A 17,092-nucleotide genomic window follows, 5' to 3' on the forward strand; every position below is an offset into this window, starting at 1 on the left:
GTAAGGTCCTCTCTATAGCAAAAGCCCTTGACGTCATCCGGAAGGTCCCAATCCTTGTATCTCAGCCTCTCCGAAGCCATGCGTGAAGGTTGAGTGTCTTGACCTCTGGATGGAGAACATGACCTTCCTCTTGCAAGAGAAGATCCTCTCTTTTTGGAAGACGTATTGGAGGGCAGATGGACATGTCCAGAAGGCCTGGGTACAACGTTCTCCTGGCCCAATCCGGGGCAATTAGAATCATGGTTTTCCTGAACTTTCTCAACCTCCTGATTACTTGAGAGATCTCAGGGACTGGAGGAAATGCATACAGGAGTAGAAATTCCCAGTCCACTACAAACGCGTCCCCTAGAGCTCCTCTCGGAGGAAATTCCCTTGAGCAGTACAGTTCGCACTTCCTGTTGACACTGGTCGTGAACAGATCCACTTGCAGGTTCCCCAAAGGGCGAAGATCTCCTGAAGGACTTCCTGAGCTAGTTCCCACTCGTGGGAGACTGTGCTCTTCCTGCTCAGAGAGTCCGCCGCTGTGTTTTTCTCTCCAGCTAGATGAACTGCCGAGAGATCCCTTCTTGTATTGCCCAGAACCAGAGCTGCATTGCTTCTCTGCACAGTGGTAGTGACCCTACTCCTCCTCTCTTGTTGGGGTAGTACATGGCCACCGTGTTGTCCGTCATTATCAGGACATTCTTTCCCCGTACAGAGGGCAGGAAGGCCTTCAGCGCTAGTCTGATTGCCCTCAGCTCCAATAGGTTTATGTGTAGTTTGGACTCGATGGAGACCAACGACCGCTGATTGTCAACTCGTTGGTGTGAGCTCCCCACCCTGTGAGTGAGGCGTCCGTTACTATTGTTATCTCCGGCTATGGTTGCCAAAAAGCTTCTCCCCGGAGGATATGTTCCCTGCAAGCCCACCATTGCAGATCCTGTGCTACTCTGGTTGCAACTTGCAAAAGATCTGACATTTCCCCTGAAAATTGGGACTATTGAGTCCTGAGGGCCCATTGAATGGATCTCATCCTCAATCTGGTTTCTGGCACCAGAAAAATGCAGGATGCCATTAGACCGAGCAGCCTGAGAAAATCGAAGGCCAGTAGATAATGGGCATTCTGGAATTTTATTACCATCTGCAGAATGTGGTGAGCTCTCTCTTCGGGAGGCGAGGCTTTGCCCGAACAAGTATCCAGGACTTTTTTAAATTCTGAGAAAAGCCTAGTTTGTGAAGGAAGTGGCAGGTGTTGGACAGATGTTCCTGGGGTTGTTCTGGAGAACGTGCCCTGATCATCCAATCGTGAATCCCCCCTCTCCTGAGACTCGCTGCCACCACCGCCATCAACTTGGTGAAAACTCTTGGGGGGGGGGGGTCGACCCAAAAGGAAGAACTCGAAACTGATGGTGAGAATTGCCAATCGCGAACCTCAGGTACTTTCTGTGCTTGAGATGGATTGGCACCTCAGAGTGGTTTTGCGGTAGCTGCAGAAGCGGCTGAAGGGACAGCTGCCATTGCTGGGGCAGATCTAGTACCTTTTCCTCGCCCCCAAGGAAATTTCCTTTGCCCTCTTTGACTGACCTGTCCCCTTCCTTTCCAAATGAGGAATAAAATCGAAAGGGACGACCCATCCAGGAAGATGTGCCTGTGTAGGGGCGTTGTTGAGGTTGTCGTATAGCGGTACGGTGTGATTTTGCCGCCGCTTTGGAGGTCTGCAGCTTCTCCAAACTTTCATCCGCCTTGTTGCCAAATAACCTCGAGCCATCAAATGGCATATTGAGAAGCCTGGATTGCACATCCGGGGCAAAACCTGACTTCCTTAGCCACGCAAATCTGTGTAGCACCGTACTAGACACCATGGACCTACTTATATTGTCAGCTGTGTCCAAACCTGATTGAAAGCATTCCCCTGAAGCCTCCTTTCCATCCCTTACTATGGACAGGAACCCTTCACGTTCCTCACCTTCAGGGATGTGTTCAGCTGCCGGATGTGTTCAGCTGCCGCTGACATACAGTCCCACAGGGTATATGTGTAAATCTTGCAAGGGAGCAAGTTACATTTGTGGATTTTAAAGCCATGCTCCCTGATGTAAAAATCTTTCGGGACCATACATCACTCTTTTTATCATCCCTATCTGGGTGAATTGTAGGGTATGCAGCATTTCTAGTATATGTAGCTGCCTGAACTACAAGACTTACAGGTGATAGGTGTTTACTCAAGTATTCGGGATCTGAGGAACAGGGTCTATATTTTGACACATATTTTTTATTTACTGCCGGAATAGATTCAGGGTTTTACAATGCAGTGTTAACCCTCCTTTGTAAGGCGACATGAAAACGAAGTATGGGGTCTTGCTGAGGTCCTCCTGAAAGGATGTCAGTTATATCATCCTCCTGATAGACAGGTGAATTTGTACTCCAACCCATTCAGACTGTGCACTCGACGTAACCTTTTTGGGTTGGGTTGTCGACACCTTGTGCTCGACCGCCTTCGTTAGAGGCTTCGAGGACGTTTTAGATGAGGACTTACATGACGTATGAGAGTCTGACACCATTTTCTCGAGTTCCACCTCCGATTTATGCACCAGTAGGTGTTTTTTATGAGGTGTCAGGGAAGATTCCACGGACGACACCCTCAACGATTATTTGTCAGATTTTCTCGTCTTAGATCTTCCCCTGTCACTTTTTTAATGAGCAGGGCATGGTCTTCGTTAGACTTTTTTGAGGGGACTGGGCCGCATTCTCAAAAGTCTTTAGCACAGATGCTCTGAACGCTTCCCACTTTCTTGGGGAATCATGTTTTGTGGACATGTAATGATTTCCTCAGACGACGTCGAGGAAGACGGAGACCGGTGTCGTCTTTTCTTCGCCTTTTTTGAGGAAGAAGATGAGGACTTCCTGGATCTACTCCTCGACCTAGATTTTTTGTGACGTTTTGATGAAGACTCAGCCGAGTCTTTTCTCCCTCTCGAAGAAAACTTTGAGGATTCCTTCCCCACCGCCAGTTTACCTCTCCGTTCCTTTAAGGCCTTATGGGTCATCGACTGACAGGAACCGCACTCGTCTATACAGTGGTCGGAACCGAGGCACCAGAGGCAATTCCGGAGGGGATCAGTCAGTGACATCTTTCTCCCACATTACTGGCATTTCTTGAATCCAGTCTTCTGTGTGGAAGGATTAGATGAAGACTAAATTTTTGTACGAACTGAAGCACCGTTTTATTCTATACGAAGCGAAGCTAATGGAAAAACGGAACAGAGGCCAACAGGTGCGCTTGAAGCATTTATACAGCAGATGACGTCGGCGCTCGATGGATGCCGCCGAGGGATATCGACGCTGCAGCCTCGAGTGGAGCGCCCTCTGGTGGAGAGAGAAAGTTCTTTTCCGAAGCAGCAAAGCTGAAGGTAAGGATATATCTAAGATGAGGAATACGTGGGAGGACACAAACCATTCGAACCTGATGCTCAGAATAAATCACTACAGTATCTCCTATATGACACTGGCATATTTCTGCAATCCCTGGATAAATGGAGTAGGAATGCATGGATTTAAACTTGACTGCACATTGTGGGTATGGAAAGTGGCGGAATGGAGACTAGGAGTGGGTAAGGAAATTCTGAAAGCAGCTTTTGCTTGGAGGGGGTAGTGAATCTGCCATAAATGTATATGTGATGCTTAGTTGCAAAGGACAAGAGGCAGTGATTTTGCTCTTTGAAGGATCACTACACTGATGACAATTTTAGGCTTAGTGAGGGTCAGGAAGATGGCCTTACCAAGAGATTCTCAGCTGAGAGCAGTGGTAAGGACAAGAAAAATATTTTCCTGAAATGTCATCTGACTCCTCACTGCTAATATAACTTTCAAATACAGTCAGTAGTAGGAGGTTGGTATCTGTGATCTACCTTCCCAAACCATCAGGGCGAAAAACATGAGCTAGGTGTAGAGATCACTGAGGACATTTGGCTGCAGACTTGTAGGAAAGTAAAAAGGAGTTTTACTCAATGTACAATATATATTAAACTACTAAGAGTCTGACTCGACTTGATAGGACACATGATTGCATATACAATACCTGGAAGTGAGATCTTCTTATACCAGATGTGGAGATCATGAGACCAACATGTTGCAGCTTTGTGGGGAATGTACAGTGGTGCTGGATTTCTGGGGCAAGGGTATGGGTGAAATTGACAACATTTTAGGAAACATTGACATAGCAGACTCTCTGGTTGCTCTATTGATGCAAAGGTTAGATCTGCCTCCAGAGCAAAATATATTTGTAGGAATGACCAGTCTGATGGCTAAGAATCCTATTGAATTGGATGATGGCAGATCTACCAAGTTATGCTGGTTGGCTAAGGCACTTGGTGCACTGTACTAACAGAGATATTTGGAAAGACATCAGGCCGCCCTGGTGTGTTTCGACCCAATTTAGCACAAGGGCTAATATAGTACGCTTCTCATGGTATCGCTGTTAGAGAAGGTTATTTAACACACCCACTATAATACATTATGGATATGGGACGATCTGAAAATGAACGCAGACTCGAACAACAGCATTGCCTTGATACTCCTAGAGCTATCATCAGCAGTCGACACAGTTAACCACGACACCCTCATAACAAGATTGGAAGGACTTGCAATAACAGACACAGCCCTACTATGGATCAAATCTTTTCTAACAAACAGAACGGAAACCGTATGGATGAAACCCTTGAAATCCACCCCGAGAGATTCCACCTGCGGAGTACCACAAGGATCATCCTTCTCCCCCCTACTATTCAACATCTATCTATATCTACTTATCCAAATCATCAAAAGCCATGGCCTCACCTGTTACAACTACACCGCCGATAAACAAATAATCTTCAAAATACAAGACAACCTGGAAATAAACTCACCACTAGAAAACTGCCTCTGCAATGTATTCTACTGAATGAACTCCAACTGCCTCAAAATCAACCCAGGCAAAACAGAAATAATGATAGTCACAAAAACCACTTAATCCCTTGGACAAGGGAACTCGGGCCAACCCCAACACCCTTGCCGATTGTAAAAAACCTGGGGGTTCTGATGGACATAATCTCAAGCTAGAGCCACAAGTAAACGCTCTCCTCAAGAAGTGCTTCTTCCTCCTGCGAGCGACAAAGAGGATCTTACCGTTCCTATCGTTCGCCAATAAAACAACCACCATCATCGCCCTCGTCATGTCCAGAGTAGACTACGCCAATAGCCTATACTTGGGCATGCCTGAACGACTTCTAAAAAAACTACAACGCGTACAAAATGCAGCAGCCAGACTGCTTCAGAAACTACCTTGAAGAGAACAGACCACACCAGCGCTGAAAACACTACATTGGCTACCAATAAAACAACAAATAAAATTCAAAACAATGTGCTTCACGCATAGAGCAATGCACAACCAAGACACTGAGTTCCTGAGAGACAAATTGCGTCTACATCAACCAACAAGAACACTCAGATCAAGCATTGACATTCACCTGGAACCGAAACCCTACAACAAAAGAAAACTTGGAGGATCCTCCTTCTCTCACCAAGCGCCGAAAACCTGGAACGACCTCCCAAAGTACGTCCGTAACACAAGAAACCGCCTACTATTCAGGAAACTACTCAAAACTTGGCTCTTCACGTCATAACTAGAAAGCCCAGCCACAGGGGCACACACACAACTAAAACATCGATGAACGAAGAGACATGCCCTGATCCACACCAAGAAACCAATGGAAAATCCTTAAGGAAAATATCACACGACATACCATACGACTTACCGGGAGACAGCCCTAATAGAACCAAAAATTGACTGCATAGCAAGACAAAGGACAGAAACACCAGGACGACTCATCAATAGGACCATGACCCTAAACTATAACCACCCACAACAGACCTAATCACGGCAGATAGCAAGGGAACAGGAAACCCTGTACCATTAGCACCAACCCAGAGATTGAGAAACAGAATAAGCACCCACACTACACAACGCCCACCAAGATACAACGGGAAGCACAATGCACCATCACACAGTAACTACAACTAAACAACAGCCCAAGGAAGTCACCCCACAGAAACCAAAGAACCAACTTAAAGACAGTCATGGCAGGAGGAAACTAACGACTGAATACACAGGCTGACCTAGACAGATACACTAGGACGCCCCATTAACAGCACTCCGACCCTGAACCATTCAAAGCCTCAACCGACCAGGGTCACATTAGACAACAAGAGAATAGATACTACCAACCGAGCTCCACACCAAAAGGAAAGGTTCAAACATACCTATCGCTCCATTGTAGGAGATGGTAGGCACTCCATACAATACTCACTACGATAAAGCTGGATCAGTGCAGCACCACCACAGTGAGACGGCCCATAAGGAACCAGCAACAACCCTACCCACAGGGATACAGCCCGAACGGAGCCAGAAGTACCTGACAACAAACCTGGCATCAGAATACAGACCCTACTAACCCAACCCTCGACTTTCTGCCTACTTAACCCACACAAAAGTCACACAACCATTTCTCTCCCAGCAATACGCACGCACTTTACCACACCGCAGCAAAAACACATAAACAGCACCCACAACACACAAGGTCATGCCTGATCCGATACTTGCACCAAAGCCCAGCACTCGGTGTATACCGAGCTGAAGCTGCCAACAGCACACCACCTCTCCCACTCTCCTACTCCCCTCCTCCTGACTAACATTACACGCTCTCCTTCCTGTTTGCAGATCCGCCAGAGCGCCTGGGGACCAATTCCTTTGGTGACGGTGCGCTATATAAATATTTTTAACATAACATAACATAAGATAAGCCAACATGGTATATGTGGTGCAATGCCACAATGTAAAGTTGCACTTCGAAAGCCTGATGTAGTCATAACGATGCCAAATTCCTCAAGATATCAATAAAATAAATACTTATTTAAAAAAAAAAGAGAACATGTAATGGGGAGAGTAGGTTTCAAGTGGGTCAGGTCGTAAAGACTAAATTGGTTCTTTCAGGAATCTAAAACAACCCATCACACACACACTTTTTCACACTTTCAAGAATATGTGTGGGTATGTTCCTAATGCACATCCCACACCTTCAGCATATATATTAAATTGGGCCTACACATTTTTGATGGGCTCCAATATTTCCAAAAGCATATTTTATGTTGCATTAGCTTGTCACGCACATTAATGGCAACCCTGGGAATATAATAATGATCCAGTGGATCCAGGGAGAGCAAACGCCATGACCGTTCTCCGGTGGAAGCATTCCACATGGAACAAAGCATAGCTTTAACATGTACGTAGCTGCACCCAGGATGCACACTAATGGAGTTACCTATCTAGTAGAAGTAAAGTCAAAAAGTTTATGGAGAATAGACGACTAAGCCAAGCACCTTCAGCATCAAGATTCAGAACTGATAATCGCCTCCTTTGACAAAGAGCAACACGCTGTGAAGAAGGCTGGGCCAAGGGAACACTGGGTCCATATAGCAAAAACTTAAGTTGGCGGGCAACGAGAAAGCAGCAGCATTAATTAATGTGCTCATAAATAGGTGGACTTGTTGCACACCCCAGGTTTTACACTTATGGTGACACATGCCAAAATAAAAAGTGTACGGCTTACATTGATTTGTAAACCATGCAACATTTTTGCAAATTATATGTATGTTGTTTGTATGTATTCTTTGTGTATTGTAGGTACTGTGCTTTTAGTGCAGGAGAACTGTTGTGTCCTTAAATGTCATTGGAGATATTTATGATGTCAATGTTTTTATATTTTTGCACTACTGTATTTTAGAGCATGATTAAATAATACAAAGTTCTTCAAAGGGTTTGGACCTTTTTAAATCAGTGTTTTGTCACTGAACTAATAATGAATATAGAGTTATTGTTTAGTCACACATGAAAGATTATCCTTATATAGTGATGACCCCTCGGAATATTGCCTAATGTTAGCCGAGTACATTCCTATTAGTCAATGTCCAGCTCATCATCCCAGTCAAGCCGGCACTTGTCAGAAACTGGCATACTAGGCATTGTGTTAAACTTGAGCAGATTTCCACCCAAGAGAGTTTCATTTTAAAATCTTCCTTTTGCAAACCTTATTAGTTCCCTCACTAGATTGTGACTGTTCATGCTAGACAGAGGGATGTCATTTGGGGGTCGCAAGTGTGACCCCTGTGGTCTCCATTGCTACCCCTTAAAAAAAAGGAAAAAAAACATTATTTTTTTTTCTTTTTAAAATGTAAGCTCCTGTGCTGTGGCCAGTGCCATGTGGCTCTTTGTTTGTGGAGTGGTTGGCTACCTTGCTCAGGCCTCTTAAAAAAACATGGGGTTTCAAAAGTGTAACACTTTTAACAGTGACCCTAAATGAGAAAGAATAGGAATAAAAAATAATGTGTCTTTCTGGAATTCTATACAATAATTGCGAGACTCATTAAAGGTTTGTTTCAGGCTCACTTCAGGGGGTGAGTCACTGTTTTAGTCTGTTCTTAAACGCCTCAACTCAGCCGTTCATTCTTCTGAGGTCACTAAATGAGTACCAAAACGGGTTGAGTGATATTGTATGTATATTTGTTCTATATAAAGCGCTTACGTGTAAATGCTATATGATAACACATCATTATAATTTGGCATTGGACGTCTGCTTGCATTCACAGTAATTTGGTGATATGGGTTTATACACAATGATATTAACTATACATATGGTGATCCATTACAGTGATATCGTAACCATATTTCTCGTAGTGTACTTAGGAACAATGCTATGTGATGCCACTTCCTGTTTTGTCAAGGGATGAAAGGTCATGTGCCATCGCTTCCTGTGATGTCAATTCGGGGTGGGGGTCAAATTACATCACTTCCTGTGATGTCATCAGAGGTCAAGGGTTGTGTGATGTTACTTCAGCTACCCCTGGCATTTTGGTGAAATGGCATCCCTGGCTAGACACTAAAAGTGGGCTTTGGACGCAGGTAATTCCAGAGTTCACCCCATTTAAGTTTAAACTGCTGTCTCAGGGTACTGAACAGTAGAGCACCCCTTTTCACCATTGGTTGTGAAACAATCATGGCCAGCTTAATCCAGTTGTACCACAGTATAACTTTTCCTTCAATTAGAAGATTGGGATTATTCCAAATTAGAGATGTTTGCAAGGAGGTATAGGTTATGTCTGTGTCTGCCATCTAGTGTTAACAGTCTTTTTCATTGCCCGATACAGTCAAGCCTTCCTTCAGAAGCCCTACAATTTGTTCATTCCAAAACCATTTCTACAGGAATTCTACAATGATCAACCCTTTCGACCTGGAAAAGCTGGGCAGTCTGAATCAACTGGACCCTCTTATGGTACCTCTTAAAATCTTACAGGACAAATGAGGATAGGTTGTTGCATTCACCTAATGGCAAAATAAAGCAATATCGCTAGAGCTATTATACTATCTAGACTCGATTACGGAAACTCCCTAATGCTACGGGCCAATAGAAAGTGCCTTAAGCAATGCCAAGTCATTCAAAATAATGCCAATAAGGGCAATCACCGGCACATCTAAAAGAGACCATATTAACGAAGAACGAAAAGCCCTTCACTGGCTCTCTATCGAAGACTGTACCACTTTCAAGTTTGTCTCTTGTTCATCACTGTCTCTATGGTTCTGCCCCGGACTATCTCAAAAAAAGAAATCAGCCCCTACGTACAAAGCCAGAAGATAAGATCTGAAAATAAAGGGATGGTTAAAACTGGACAAACTAATAAAACCAATGGCCTGGTTCGAGCCTTCCCCAATCTAGCCACAGTCAAATGGAATAGACTTCCACTAGATCTCCGACTCATGCCCAACTACTTGAAATTCAGAAAAAACCTGAAAACTGCACTGTTTAAGTAAACTCCGGCTCATCGAAACTGTCTCACTAACTGACTGAACCTCTCCACTTGTCCTGTGCTACTATGTTGTCCAGTGTCTTTTTGTTAGTGCCCTGATGCCTGCGGCGCTCTATAAATATATAAATCAATAAATAAAGGTTTTGTACTTTTTGCATTTGCATACATATTTAAAAAAGGTATCTAATATCAAAACCTAAAGTGAGGTTAATAACAGTATGGAACAGGTACCTATCTGTAGCAACAGTTGTCTGGCATTGGTATCTTGTGGAATGTTCCAAATTGTCAGGCAATTGAGTTCTCAATAAATTAACAATGGCATTTACGGGGGGCGCCAGACCGCCCCAAGAAAATGGCCACCTCCAATTGAGTTCCTGATAAAGAGGGAAGGCCTTGCTGAGTAATGACAGCTTATACCTGCTCAGAGAACCACCTCAAGGTGTGCAAATACAGTTTGAGGTCCCAGGACGTTGGGGTCCCGAGTTCAGACCAATCAATCTCCCCAGCGTCGAGAGACACAGGCCTTGAAGACGACGGGCCCTCAGGAGGATGAGCCCTGCTCTGTGGCAGGTATTTGGCCGGATTAGACCAGACGAGTTGGTATCGGCCCGTAGTCCCATTCGCCTGTGCGAATGGAAGAAGGTGGTGCTGGTTTCGTTTGTAGCCGGGATATCTCCCACTGGGACTCTGGCCTGTGGCGGTACACCGGATGATTAATCTGCGTTCTCCACGGCCCAATTGGTAACAGCATGAAGGTCGTCCGACTAGCAAAGCATGGACCTCAACGCGGAAGCTGAAACCTGCAGCTCGGATGCTCGTCAGCCCGGCCTCATCCCTCTGAGATGCCAGCCGAAATTGTAAACAGAGTGCCTGAAGACGCCTGCCAGAGTGGCTGCAGGCCTGGAGGTAAGACACCCGTATGGACAACAAGCAGTGCTGTTCCCATCAATCTGAAGGGCTGTGACATGAAGGTCATGTGGTCAGGGGACAGCAGCGGCTGCCTGATCCTGACCCTAGGGGTGGCATTAGGAGGGAGGGTCACATGGGGGAGGCAACCCGCAAGGGAGTGACAAGACATCATCAGACAAGACATGATATCCCCTTTTCATTTTAGGGTTACCCCCTCCATTCCCCATGCCTTAATGGCATATTGTCATAACTCCCTTCATCCATCCATGGAAGATAATAAGAATACCATCCCATGACTTGTCTGTAAGTCACCAAGAACTGACTTCCCTTTCCATTAATGTAAATGTACAGTGACAAGAAAGCTGAGTGGAGCAATAAAGATCAATAAATACAATAAGCACAAGCTGCGCTCTAGTGGTTGCGAGCGCATGATTGGTACCGGCACATTGGAAACACCGAACCAGATGACAGGATGGGGACGCTGACTGGTAGAATCTCATCCTGTCGGTATTGACCGGTGGACCATTATGCTGCTGGGAAGACTGGAGCCAACCGGCTCACAGAGAAGGCTAAGGAAAGAAGACTGCAGGAGCCGGTTCCCTGCGAGGACTCCACGAGAGAAATAAAGGGGAAGATTTCCTGGCATTCGCTGGTAATGGAGAGCAGCATCCATGTCGTTCGAACACAGAGAAGAGCACTGCATGCAAACCAGAGCCGCGAGCGATGCGGTCGCCTTAAAGTGAGGTTGGCGAACCCGGGGAGAAGGAACAGGACGCCGAATAGCCGCTGAATGCTTACCGCGGGAGAACCGAAGCATGACACAGAAAACTGCTGAGTCCACAATGGGGAAGTAGGGACACTGGGGCACTTCGGCAATACAACTGAAGGCAAATAAGAATAAATGAAGCATATAAGACAGAATGTGAGACTCGATATTTCCAGAAGAAAAATAATGGAATGAATACAAGATATTGTCAAGATTGCAGGTGTGTCAAGTGAAGCACATGGGAAAGCCCTGCCAAAAGAGTATAGCAGGCTGAGTCAAGTTTGCAAGTGTGTCAAGTGAAGCACATGAGAAAGCCCTGGCAGGAGAGTATACTAGGCAGATTCAAGTTTGCAAGTGTGTCAAGTAAAACATATGGGAAAGCCCTGGCAGGAGAGTATACCAGGCAAAGTCAAGTTGGCAAGTGTGCAAAGTAGATCACATGAGCAAGTCCTGATATGAGGATACATCAGGTGTAGCCAGGACTGGGTTGAAATTACATCAGGGGAAGAAACCTGGCAAAGGAATACACCAGGTATCCTACGAAATTAAGATTAATAGCCAAGCATACAAACCATTTGTGGTGAGCAGAGAAGTCTAAGCAAGGCTCCTTACCTTAGTAGCTTGAACATCTATAAGAGGAAAACCTGGGGAAGGGAACAATCCTGTGGAACTGTGAAAGTCATCCAATTGGGAACCTTTTGTGTTAGTATGAACTCTTTCCTTTTGAATTTGAACATTTTTGTACACGTTTCAAGGCCAAGACGTTACCCATTTCACCTCAGAAATTATTTTTAGAATGTGAGGGCCAGAATAGAACTTTGGACACAGGATATTTTGCTCTGGACATCTTGACATTGGACAGACCCTTAGTTTTGGTTTAGGTAGGGAAAATAATGCTTAGAGTAGGTACAGCGATGCATTTTATAATCCCTTTTTGTTTGAAATAAAGGCCTATAGCAAAACCTATGACCACTCTGTGTCCACATCCCATTCCTGGCTTCTCACATCACCCATATTGGTTCTACTCTGAGTCACAGAAGTAAAGGAACCTCTGTTGTCTAACCAGCAGGGAAGCTGGAGAGCAATGGCTATAGCAACAGCAAGATGTGCTATCCAACAGCCCTGGAAAAAAAACACAACTTCAGAATTATGCACAGAATGGGCAGACTCAATGACTCAAATTGCAGGATATGGAAATTTATTTTGAGAGGGTACTTGTGAGCTACTAGGGTGGACTCTAGGTGGTAAGTGTTTCTTTCGATGTCATGTCAACAACAGCTATGGTGGTTTGAAGCAATGGGTTGAAATAGAAAACTACCTATTGAGACCAGTAAAGCTGGGGGAATGGCTATAGCCCCCAGGTAAAGCCATCAATCATAAGATCCTTGGCCTGCTCCTGAACCTCTGGTGGAACAAAGGTGAAATGAAGGGACACGCAGCATGGCCCTCACCCATGTGCCACATCTGAGCGACCCCAAATAGAAACAAAATCCAAGACCCACCACACTTCCAGGAGTGGTATGAAGCGGGTCGTGAAAGAGTGGGACAGATGATAAAAGGAGATTCATATATCTCACTCCAGGAACTAGAAGCAGGGCTAAAAATAAAACCCATTGGAGCCTTCCAACTCCTACAACTGAAGGGAGTCTTGACATCTTCATAATGGAAGGACAAAGTACAGAGAAACCTAACGCCGCTAGAAAAGATCTTGAGCGAAACTACATCATCAAGGGGCCTCATCCCCCAGATATATAAGACCCTCCTGAACAACCAGACAAACGCAAACGAAGCCCTCAGGAAGCGGTGGGAAAGAGATCTGGACCTCCCATTGCATGAACATTTTGGAAGTGCCTTTGCAAATACGCTCACAAAACCTACATCTGGGCCCAATACAAACTGCATGGGTATGTCTCACTGACTCTCCCATCAGAAAAAACCTGGGCCCAGAAGACCAAAGAAATATATGAGATGGAGAACATTACAGGGGCCCTACATGACCTCATCCCTAGCAGAGAAATGGAATGGGCACCCTTTCTTAACATGTACAAATAACTCATTGCTGCGCCCCACTCGGGAGTACTCACTGCCTAATGCGAAATCCGCTCTCAACATATGTTTTTTTTTTTACCCGTCTTGTTTCAGGGGGGAGGTGGAAGGGGGAAGAAGGGACTGCACAGTTCGAATGGACACATGAGGATGACTTAGCATCCATCCCAGAGATTATATTTGTTATGTGCACTGTCTATATTCAAAATGCTTAATGAAATAATTTAAAATAAATAAATGCATGTGATCAATCTAGTACTTCAAGACTCCAGTCACGTCAATGGGTAGGTCTTTTGGCCAGTGTGGAGGGGTTGGTAAAGAAGGATATAAGGACCCGCACTTGATTCAGATGGAAAGCCACAGGAACTTTCACAGATAATTTTGGGGTTGTCCGAAGCAATATCTCATCCTTGAGGAATGGTTCTTGAACTGCTAAGTTTTGAATTCCTCCAACTGATCTGCATGAAGTTATAACCTCCAAAAAGGCTGACTTCGAGGATACAATCTTGAGTTGTGCTTTATGCATAGGCTCAGAAAAGGGTGCTCCATTAATTTAGAGAGAACAGTATCATATTCCCTTGCTAGGGCTTCGTTCTTGACAGCAAAACCGTTCTGATCACTCCCTTCATGAAATAATATTAGTCATTTGTGAGCTACGAGGAAGAGAATGTAGTTGGTAAGTGGAGCAAGACATTGCAGCTAATAGAACTAGAAGACCAATCCCCATTTAGCTAGCCTGGGCATGTAGGCAAGATTTCATGTGGATAAACAATAGACAACAGCAAAATCCTGTTACAAGCACCACAGACAGATACTTTTCAATGTTTTATCATAGAACTCATTGGTTGATAAAGTGCCAAAACAATGCCTACATTCTTAAGGCACTGTTATGTTTCCATACTCCAGGAATTTAGGACTTGAAGGCTGAGGGAGGCTCAATTTTTACCTTGTTGCCTGGCTAGATGTTGTTGGTGTGGCTGGTGGAGAATGGTAGGATGTGTCCGATATTGGAGTAACAGGTCTGGATCCACTACTGTGTGAGCAAGGCCAGGGCAATCACAATCATATGGCACAGATGCTGTTGAACATTGTGAGGAAGCCACAGGATCATTGGCAGAAGGGGAAAAGGACGGAGCAACAGGCCTTTCCAAGATTATGAAAAGGCCCTCCACTACTCCATTAGGCTGTCCGGATGCTAAACTTTCCTGACAAATTTCTGGCATTTGGAATTATCTGGAGTGGCAAAGAGGTCCACTGGGGCTTAGCACCAGGTTCTGAAGGCATAATCTATCTCATCTTGCTTTATTTCCCATTGGTGGAATGCTGTAAGGTCTTTGCTCAGCGTGCCACTTGGTATGCTGAATGCCGGACAGATGAAATTGAAGAAATTACTCAAAGCCCTTTGTATTGTGTCCCTCCCTTTTTCTTCATGTAAAACATGTTTGTAGTATTGTTCATGAAAATTCTGACTACTGTTCTTTAGCTGAGGCAAGTAGGACTTTAGGTACAGCAGATTGCACAGAGCTCTAAGTAATTTACATGCAACTATTTTTCCTTCATATTCCAAAGGCCTTTGGCAGGCAGGACTTCCAAAAGGGTTCTCCAGGCCTCCATGGAAGCATCTGTCTTAACTGTTACTGTGAACATTCTGGTATGTGCTTTGCTGGTGGCAGAATAAACAAAGCTCTATAGGGAACCTTGGGCCGTTGACTGTAATTCCATTACTAGTTTCTTTAGTCCATGTCAAATGTCTAAAGACACATTGTTTGCCACAGGAGTCTGGCTCGTAATAGTCATCATCATCATCCAAAAATATCCCTTCAAGGCCCCTAAGGTCCTCTATTTAAAGGCTCCATCAAATTAGATGACACATAAGGGTGCTCAGTAAGGATCCCTTGCTTGGGCCCTCGTGCAAATAGAGAAAGTATCTGAATTGGCTCAAAGACACCGATTTCCACGGCTGAAAATACTCCAGACGTAGAAGGCAGGTCTTCAGAAGGCACCAGATTAGAGAACGATAGCACAACTTTATTCCCCAGTTACAGCAACATTCATGGGTCAGAAAACAAGACCAATGGCAAAGGGGTTTTTCTTGGCACTGTGACCATCAATTGTATCACTGAGAGTTTTAAGTGGCAAAATATGTGATGGGACTGTCATTGATGGGTTTGCGAAAGCTTTCATGATGAGCGCATCAATAACTGTCCCTTACAGTACCATCTTTGCTTGTATGGCTGTTGACAGGGATTTGGCTAACACGGGTTTGGTCGTTGAGCCGGCCATGGACAGTACCTTACTCATCAATATGGACTTGCTTAATGAAGGGTCAGAGATGTCAGGAACATAGTCCTTTATGGATGTTTTTTCAAAGAACATTTGTCTTATGAACGAGGAGGTGGTGACATTCTCAGTAGGCTTTTTGGCCTTTTGGCTGGGCAACTCAGTTACCTTTGAAGCCAGGATTGGGACAGCAGACATCACCCTTTTTACCCTAGGTTTCAACTCATGAAGCCTTGCTCTCTTTGATGGTAGAGGCCTTTCAGGATGATACACCTGGCCTTTCTGAGGCAAAACTCAGAGGCACCTTTGTTGGCAACTGATCCTGTAGCTAACCAGGATACCAATTGTCTGTGCCGTCCAACAGGATTGAGTTGGAGAAAGACTTTTGAACAGGCTTTTCTTAATATTGCCTCCTTTAGTGATAATGAGAAGATCTGGGGATTACCACCGTCGTAGGAGGCCAGACCATGAGGGAATTAAAGGAGATTGCTTCGCCCATACTCTGTGCAGTGGCTGAAAATTTCCTAAACCTTAGAACTATGAAAGATCTTAATTAATATTTGTCCAGAAATTCATTTCTTGAGTCTGTAGATGTTGGAATTCTTTCAAAAACATGAAGGAGACTCCCAACACTTGACCATGCATTACAGAATAAGAAACTGAATGTGGCACTGGGGCAGAGCTTGGAGACAGCTACCACACTAGCCAGGACCCATAAGGCCTGAAATTAGCCGATAGAGCACTAAAGTGAATGCAGTTTTTTGTTTATGCATGTGAATCGCTTTGTTAATGCAATGAGGATGCACAGCCAGATAATGGGGAATATTCAACATCATGTGAATCTAGCTGGAGAAACAGAATGATGGGCAAAATATTCATTTTGATTACAATCAGCCTTTCCCAAGAGCCCAGGTTAAGACCATTGCACTCATCCACCTCTATCTCAATGTCTCTTTTAAAAGATTACAAAGGTTCAGACAGATTCAGACGAATATCTCTGAGTTTTTATTCCTAGGTAAACAATAGGCCTAATTATATTTTTGGTGGTATCCCGCCGGTAAATACGGTGGAATACTACCAAACGCTAATAACGTTCACGGCACTTGGTCTGTATGTCAAAATACCTCATTTGAAGACAAAGTTAAGTTTTAAGTGATAATTAGCACTAACATGGACCTTTAACCTGAATGTGTCACTCTTCCGGCTCAAGTGTAATGTGGT

At 44.6% G+C, this 17,092-nt stretch overlaps 1 protein-coding gene across 2 annotated transcripts in view; it reads right to left on the minus strand.

Annotated features, from left to right (window-relative positions):
- NSUN7 (NOP2/Sun RNA methyltransferase family member 7) overlaps positions 1-17,092 on the minus strand; it is a 1,712,923-nt gene that overhangs the window by 318,149 nt on the left and 1,377,682 nt on the right. The gene's annotated exons all lie outside the window — the stretch shown is intronic.

This window comes from Ambystoma mexicanum, chromosome 6q (assembly GCF_040938575.1).
Source record: "Ambystoma mexicanum isolate Mex_15411 chromosome 6q, UKY_AmexF1_1, whole genome shotgun sequence".
Classification (NCBI taxonomy): domain Eukaryota; kingdom Metazoa; phylum Chordata; class Amphibia; order Caudata; family Ambystomatidae; genus Ambystoma; species Ambystoma mexicanum.